This window comes from Zootoca vivipara, chromosome 4, assembly GCF_963506605.1.
Source record: "Zootoca vivipara chromosome 4, rZooViv1.1, whole genome shotgun sequence".
NCBI lineage: Eukaryota > Metazoa > Chordata > Lepidosauria > Squamata > Lacertidae > Zootoca > Zootoca vivipara.
In genome coordinates this window covers 84,539,971-84,548,005 of record NC_083279.1, presented here as the reverse complement: position 1 = coordinate 84,548,005, position 8,035 = coordinate 84,539,971, and positions in this window count along the sequence as shown.

The window sequence follows — 8,035 nt, the reverse complement described above, 5'->3', positions numbered from 1 at the left end:
GCAACCCCCTGCAGCTGCCCAAGAATGTCTGGTGTGTGTCCATGCAAAATAAGGAGGCAGATAGACTACAAGTATGACATTATAGTTTACAGCATAATGTAAGAGCAAACATACATTCCAAACACAATACAGTTCTGTAAAATTGTTGTGTCTCCTATTAGCAAAAACATATATCTTCGCAGAGGGTGAAAGAGGGTGAAAGAGGAGAGCGCAAAATATGGTCTGAAGCTCAACATCAAAAAAACCAAGATCATGGCCACTGGTCCCATCACCTCCTGGCAAATAGAAGGGGAAGAAATGGAGGCAGTGAGAGATTTTACTTTCTTGGGCTCCTTGATCACTGCAGATGGTGACAGCAGTCACGAAATTAAAAGACGCCTGCTTCTTGGGAGAAAAGCAATGACAAACCTAGACAGCATCTTAAAAAGCAGAGACATCACTTTGCCGACAAAGGTCCGTATAGTTAAAGCTATGGTTTTCCCAGTAGTGATGTATGGAAGTGAGAGCTGGACCATAAAGAAGGCTGATCGTCGAAGAATTGATGCTTTTGAATTATGGTGCTGGAGGAGACTCTTGAGAGTCCCATGGACTGCTAGAAGATCAAACCTATCCATTCTTAAGGAAATCAGCCCTGAGTGCTCCCTGGAAGGACAGATCGTGAAGCTGAGGCTCCAATACTTTGGCCACCTCATGAGAAGAGAAGAATCCTTGGAAAAGACCCTGATGTTGGGAAAGATGGAGGGCACTAGGAGAAGGGGACGACAGAGGACGAGATGGTTGGACAGTGTTCTCGAAGCTACGAACATGAGTTTGACCAAACTGCGGGAGGCAGTGCAAGACAGGAGTGCCTGGCGTGCTATGGTCCATGGGGTCACGAAGAGTCGGACACGACTAAACGACTAAACAACAACAACATATCTTCGCAGATGATCGATTACTATCCCTTCTCCAGTCTGCAACTCAAAAGAGTGAGAAATCATAGCTCCCTTCCAAAACACGTCCTCTAGATCTAACATACAAAATAAACATTTCCCCTTTTCTCATGAAAAAATCTCATATTTGTCTTTTTTTTTGCCATCTAAGTCAATTTTGCTAGCACTCACAAGTCTTTACCACACTTCCAGCATCTCCATTGAATAGTTCCTACTCAGTGCTTTTCCCCCCTAAAGATAATATTTAGGGGGTACTCTTCTTTTGACTCAAGAAAAATCACCATTTTAGAGTTCAAATCGCGGGAAATAAATACAGTAAATGGACCAAAGTACAAAGATTCACAAAATGTTTATGGGTATGTACACACCTGTGTCCCCCCAGTAAAAAAGCACTGCACCTACTCATCAATTTATAACACTTTTTTCTTACTGTCATATTCAGTAGACCTTATACGGTAGTTTGCTCTCTGAGAATATTGTCTGAGACATCATAAATATTACAGCTTTTTGTTTCTTCAACATTTCTGGACTTTCCTCTGCTAATGCTGTTATTTCATGTTCTTGTATTTCAGCAGTTTTCTGAGGGGAAAATAGATTGAAAGATTATCATTTATTTTGTTGTTGGTTTTACAGTGCAACATTCGCTGCATAGGTTTTAGTTTTGCTCCAGAAAAAAAAATGCTTCATTTTCTGGGCAGATTATAATTCTTTCCGAGATATATCTCTCAAATATAAGCTTTGTCCCCATTGTTTTTCTTACGTTGACTTCTCAGCTTACATTTTGTATTGCTGATCAAGCAAATTGACACAGAACTCAAGTTTATGCTTCTTCAATATGATGCAGCACCTTCTAGCCCAATTCTATACCTTATTTATTGCAAACTGACTTCATAAACATCAAGCTTATTTGTTGCTTTATGCAAGCTTATTTACTTACAAATAACAGCACAATCATAGAATCTTAGAAATGTAGAGTTAGAAGAGACCCTGAGGATCATCTAGTGCAGGGGTGTCCAAACTTTTTTCAAAGAGGGCCAGATTTGATGAAGTCAAATTGGGCACCACAGTTCAAGAAGGATACTGACAAGCTGGAACGTGTCCAGAAGAGGGCAACCCAAATGGTCAAAGGCCTGGAAACGATGCCTTATGAGGAACGGCTTAGGGAGCTGGGTATGTTTACCCAGGGGAAGAGAAGGTTAAGGGGTGATATGATAGCCATGTTCAAATATATAAAATGATGTCATATAGAGGAGGGAGAAAGGTTGTTTTCTGCTGCTCCAGAGAAGCGGACACGGAACAATGCATTCAAACTACAAGAAAGAAGATTCCACCTAAACATTAGGAAGAACTTCCTGGCAGTAAGAGCTGTTCGACAGTGGAATTTGCTACCAAGGAGTGTGGTGGAGTCTCCTTCTTTGGAGGTCTTTAAGCAGAGGCTTGACAGGCATATGTCAAAAATGCTTTGATGGTGTTTCCTGCTTGACAGGGGGTTGGACTGGATGGCCCTTGTGGTCTCCTCCAACTCTATGATTCTATGATTCTAAGTGAACATGTGTGAGGGCCGACCAAAGTTGCTGAGCTTTTTTAAAGAATTTTACTCCAGGACATATACTGCCACAGGGGCCAGATTAAATCGCATGGTGGGCCGGAGATTAGGCTCCTGAAATGAACTTTGGACATGCCTGATCTAGTCAAATATGTAGCTGTCCCATTCAGAGATCAAACCTGCAACCTTGGCATTATCAGCACCACACACTAACCAAATGAGCTATTCTAGGGTTCTACCAATTTCCGCCCGGAGACTGCTAGAGACAGCAGTATTTCGGATATGTGTGGCAACCCTAAAGGCATTCAGTACAAATGCACCATACAACATGAGAAAATCCAAATAATTCAAGGCAAAGCACAATGGAAGGTAACCAAGCATGACTAACTTAGGCCCATTAATTTTAGTGGAAGTATAAACCAGTATGCTTGTGAATACCAGTGAATACCAATTGCTAGAAACTGCAGGAGGGGAGAGTGGTGTTGTGCTCAAGTCCTGCTTGCATCTTTCCTATGACCTGATTGGCCAATGTGAGAAAAGGATGCAGAATCAGATGGACCACTGGCCTTATCCAGCAAACTCTTTTTATGTTCTTACTACTTTTGTGTCGGTTATTCAGAACCCTCAGGTTATTCCTAGGTTCCTGAGTTTTTAATCTCTCATCTGATCGTGATATGAATCTTTCAGTCAACACTTTTGTCACTTTCAGGGCATCAATCTAATGACTTTTAAATAGGATAGCAGAGGAAGAATAAATCAGTCATGAGCCAGAGCATATATTTTTAGCTGATGTCTGCACTGAGATTCTGATAATCGATTGGAGCGTATTATTTATTACACCTTCATTCATTCCAAGGGCCTAAATGGCTGCCAACTTGCTTCGGGGTTTATTTTTAAATGGTTCAATTAAATCTCTTTGCACTCTCCGCATTTCAAGGTCTTATCCTGGGTTAAATGGAGGGAACTGGGTAAAAGGCCTTTCGTAAAACACACACACACACACACACACACACACACACACACACAAAACATGTATTGGTCCTAGGTACTTGCAAAACCCGATTCTCAAAGACTGACTCTGGAACAAGAGAAGCTTGTATGATTCTATGATTATTATTTTTCATTAGAAAAATACAAAGCATTTCAAAGGGTTTTCTTATTATTCCTTCAACAGCCTCTTAGAACAGGGATAGCTAAATCTCTTTAGCCTGAGGGTGGCATTCACCTTTGAGCAACCATGGGGTGGGGGGCAACACATACCAATGGTGGATGTGGCCAAAAGTGGGTGTAGCTACTCCACACTCCTATGTATTTATTTAGAGCATTTGCAACTGCTTTTCAGCCGAAATGTCGCCCAGAGCATCTTACATATTCCTTCTTTTTCTTTCACAGCACCTCCCATCCATCTTTGGATATAGACACCTCTTTAAGTTCTCTCTTCCATTCTCTGCTGTCTGCTTCTTGCATCCACATAAGGCACTGTTGTTAATTGCAGACTGTTCACCCACTGCATAAGTGGTCATCCCTCCATTTCTTTTTGAAATTGTAGGGTCTCCACTCTAACACTGCTTCATTCCACCAGCCCCTACATATGACCATTATATCCAGAGGTTAACATGACTTAGGGCGCTTTCAAACTATTTTCTGGTGGGCACATTTGGGTTGATTGGAAGGTCTCCTTGTGCAACAAACCAACAAATATCAGACTTTCTGCAAGAAGGAAAAGTAGTGGGGGGAATGCACCAGAAAGTGTGGGTAACACTTGCTTTGATGCAATGTCATCACGATTTGGACTTTAGAAAAAGACGGCAGTGGACAGTTGCGAGGAATCCCCAAATTTTTGAAGCATGGGAACTCCGAAAATTTTATATGATTTGGCATAACATTCAGTTTAATTGATATGTATTTGTATAATTTGAAATAATGGATGTGATATAATTGTGTTTTAATTGGAAAATTAATAAAAATAGATTATAAAAAAAAGATGCAATGTCATCAAAGCTCCCTCCTTGCAAACACACCAGAATGAATAGTTACAGGTAGGTAGCCGTGTTGGTCTGCCGTAGTCGAAACAAAATTTAAAAAATCCTTCTAGTAGCACCTTAGAGACCAACTAAGTTTGTTATTGGTATGAGCTTTCGTGTGCATGCACAATTATTCAGAATGAATGTTCATTAAATAGCCAATAGTTGTCCACTCTCTTGGCAAACAAATCAGGATGAATGCCCAATACACAAACCATCTGGATTCCACACTTGATTCTTAGCCAAAAGGCCAAGAAGCCATACACAAATCATCTGGAAACCCCCTTAAATGAAGACTTTATGGACCTTTATACATAGTCATGTTGAATGCATACAATGAATGCTCTGTTGCTTTGTTACAGTGAACTGTTTTGGGGTGGCGGGGAACACCTCTAGGTCTTGCTGCTTTGTTTCACTGCTAAGCACACCCAGATATTTCAGGGCATAGGAAGTTGCCTTATTTACCTCCTCAAGCATCCCCTACCTAAAGTTTCCATGGGGCATCAAATCACCTGCTACTTGGACATGATGGGCATTGAACCCAGGACCTTCTGCAGTCAAAGCAGATGCTCTACCACTGACTATAGGTAAAGGTAAAGGGACCCCTGACCATTAGGTCCAGTCATGACCGACTCTGGGGTTGCGGTGCTCATTTCGTGTTATTGGCCGAGAGAGCCGGCGTACAGCTTCCAGGTCATGTGGCCAGCATGACAAAGCCGCTTCTGGTGAACCAGAGCAGCACACGGAAACGCCGTTTACCTTCCCGCTGTAGCGGTACCTATTTACCTACTTGCACTTTGAGGTGCTTTCGAAATGCTAGGTAGGTTGGCAGGAGTAGGGACAGAGCAACGGAAGCTCACCCCATCACAGGGATTCAAACCGCCAACCTTCTGATCGGCAAGCCCTAGGCTCTGTGGTTTAACCCACAGCACCACCCGTGTCCACCCACTGACCATAGCTCCTCCCTAAAAAGCCTGTGGAGATTAGAAGACCTAGCAGACTAAGCAGAGGATGACATTTGGTTACCTCTGTTTTATAACGCTTCATAAACTTTCTTTGAACCAGTGTAAACAACAGACAAAGAAAACAGGATTTTGCAATAAAAGCTATTTTTGGAAAAGCTAGACCAGGCATCCCCAAACTGCGGCCCTCCAGATGTTTTGGCCTACAACTCCCATGATCCTTAGCTAACAGGACCAGTGGTTGGGGAAGATGGGAAATGTAGTCCAAAACATCTGGAGGGCCGAAGTTTGGGGATGCCTGAGCTAGACAAAGAAACTGCAGGGCTTCCTGCTCAGCAGTTAAAAGAAGCAGTAGGAACACACTTTGGAACATAGAGACTTAGAAGGTCTCCTTCTACTAAGTCAGGCCATTGGCTCATCTAGTTCAGTATCATCTACACCAGGCATTCCCAAACTGTGGCCCTCCAGATGTTTTGGACTACAATTCGCATCATCCCTGACCACTTACCTAGGGATCATGGGAGTTGTAGGCCAAAACATCTGGAGGGCCACAGTTTGGGGATGCCTGATCTACACTGACTGGCAGCAGCTCAGACTTTCAAGCATGGGACTTTCTCAGCAATAGCTGGAGACGCCAGGGATTAAACCGGGGGCCTTCTGCATGCAAAGCAGATCATTTACCACTAGACCATGTCCTTTCCCTTTGCTCTTATCCCCACAGTTCAGGTGACCAACCCATCCCAATTCCCCACTAGTCCAAAGGGTTAGCTGTGAAATATACAAGTAAGTGTAAGTTTAAGAAGAGTATTACAGTATTATAATATTATTATTATTATTATTATTATTATTATTATTATTATTATTATTATTTCACCCTATTCTTCCCCTTACAGAAGCCCAGGGTGGCAAAGCAGCCAAACAGTGGAATGAACAATAAAACAAATAAGAACAGTTAAAAACATTAAGAGCATCTAAAAGCATTTTAATACAGCCGCATATCCGCACAGATAATACTGTTGAGGTTGCTGGAAACAGTCTTTTCCAGCCACCATCTTTTGAGTGAACATGTTTGAATTCCTCCTGAATGTTAATAACAAGGGAGATAGGTGCACATTACTAGGGAGGGCAGTTCACAAATGGGGGGCCACCCCTGAGAAAGGCCCTGCCGTGGGTCAGCACCAAGCAGGCAGCAGCCAGAAGCGGCAGCTGCAGAAGATGCACAGCAGGGAAGCAACAGAGCCCTGGTGTTAAAAAGGTCAAGGGTAGCTCCAAAGTCATGGAATTCTGAATGACCCAGGAGCCCATTACATTAAGGCTGACGGTGTATGTGGTTAGAATGCATATCAGATGTGTGTAGGGCGGGGGGGGCTACTTAATGCCACCCCTTGACTCTCACTTGTAATTTTAAGGTGTAAGTGGGGGTTGCCTAAGCCCCATGACTAGGTGGAGTAGCTAATTATGGGGCAATTTGGGGAGGGAAGGAGCTAAATGGCAGTTGGTCCCAGCCAATAAAGCGCAGGGGACCTTTCTGTGACACCCTTCTGTCTGACAAAGCAAGGTATAATAGCCACTGATGGAAACTCAGGGTCGGCATATCTGAAAGGAAGTGATGGAGGACGTAAACCCAGGTGAGTTTTGAAGTGCACAGACTGAGCAGCTTCTGCAGAGAGAGGATGAGGTTTTAATTCATTCATTTCATTTCTCGACCACCCTTCCCAAGACAATTTACAACTATTATAATAAAACCAAACAAATATCCCATATTAAAAACTGATTTCTTGTTTCCTTGAATCCCACCCGAGGGTGGGGACCATGCAAAGTCTCCCTTGCAAGAACAGGTGTAGACTCACCTGTGCTTCGTGCCAACATCCTGCACGTGCCCTTCCTTGGCCTTTCGCCTCCTAAGGATCCAGAACAACCAGCTGGAGAAGTAAACACACCCTGACTCAATGGCTGATCAGGCAGCTGGCACAATGACTTGAGTGGGCGATGCCTCTTGCAGCTGATCTATATCTCCAAAGCTCTACTACATCTGTTCCCGTACATTATTCTTATAGAACACAATGTTCCAACTCCTTTATGTGCATGAAAGTAACTGCTGGAAGCCAGTTGCAGCTGCAACTGCTTCCAGTGCCACTCTGAGGATGCCCGAATCCATGATGACCATACTTACATGGGATGAGCAGATTGATGGACATAACTATACCAGCAACCTCACAGGGAAAAGCTGAAATTCTAATCAATCTGTTCCTAATGTGCTTAATGTTTATACCACCAGATCATCCCACTATCTATTGCTCAGAAGTAAAAGGTAAAGGACCCCTGGACAGTTAAGTCCAGTCAAAGACGACTGTGGGGTTGCGGCACTCATCTCGCTTTCAGGCCGAGGGAGCCGGCGTTTGTTCACAGACAGCTTTCTGGGTCATGTGGCCAGCATGACTAAACTCAGGCATAGGTAAACTAGGCTCTCCAGATGTTTTGGGACTACAACTCCCATCATCCCTAGCTAACAGGACCAGTGGTCAGGGATGATGGGATTTGTAGTCCCAAAACATCTGGAAGGCCAAATTT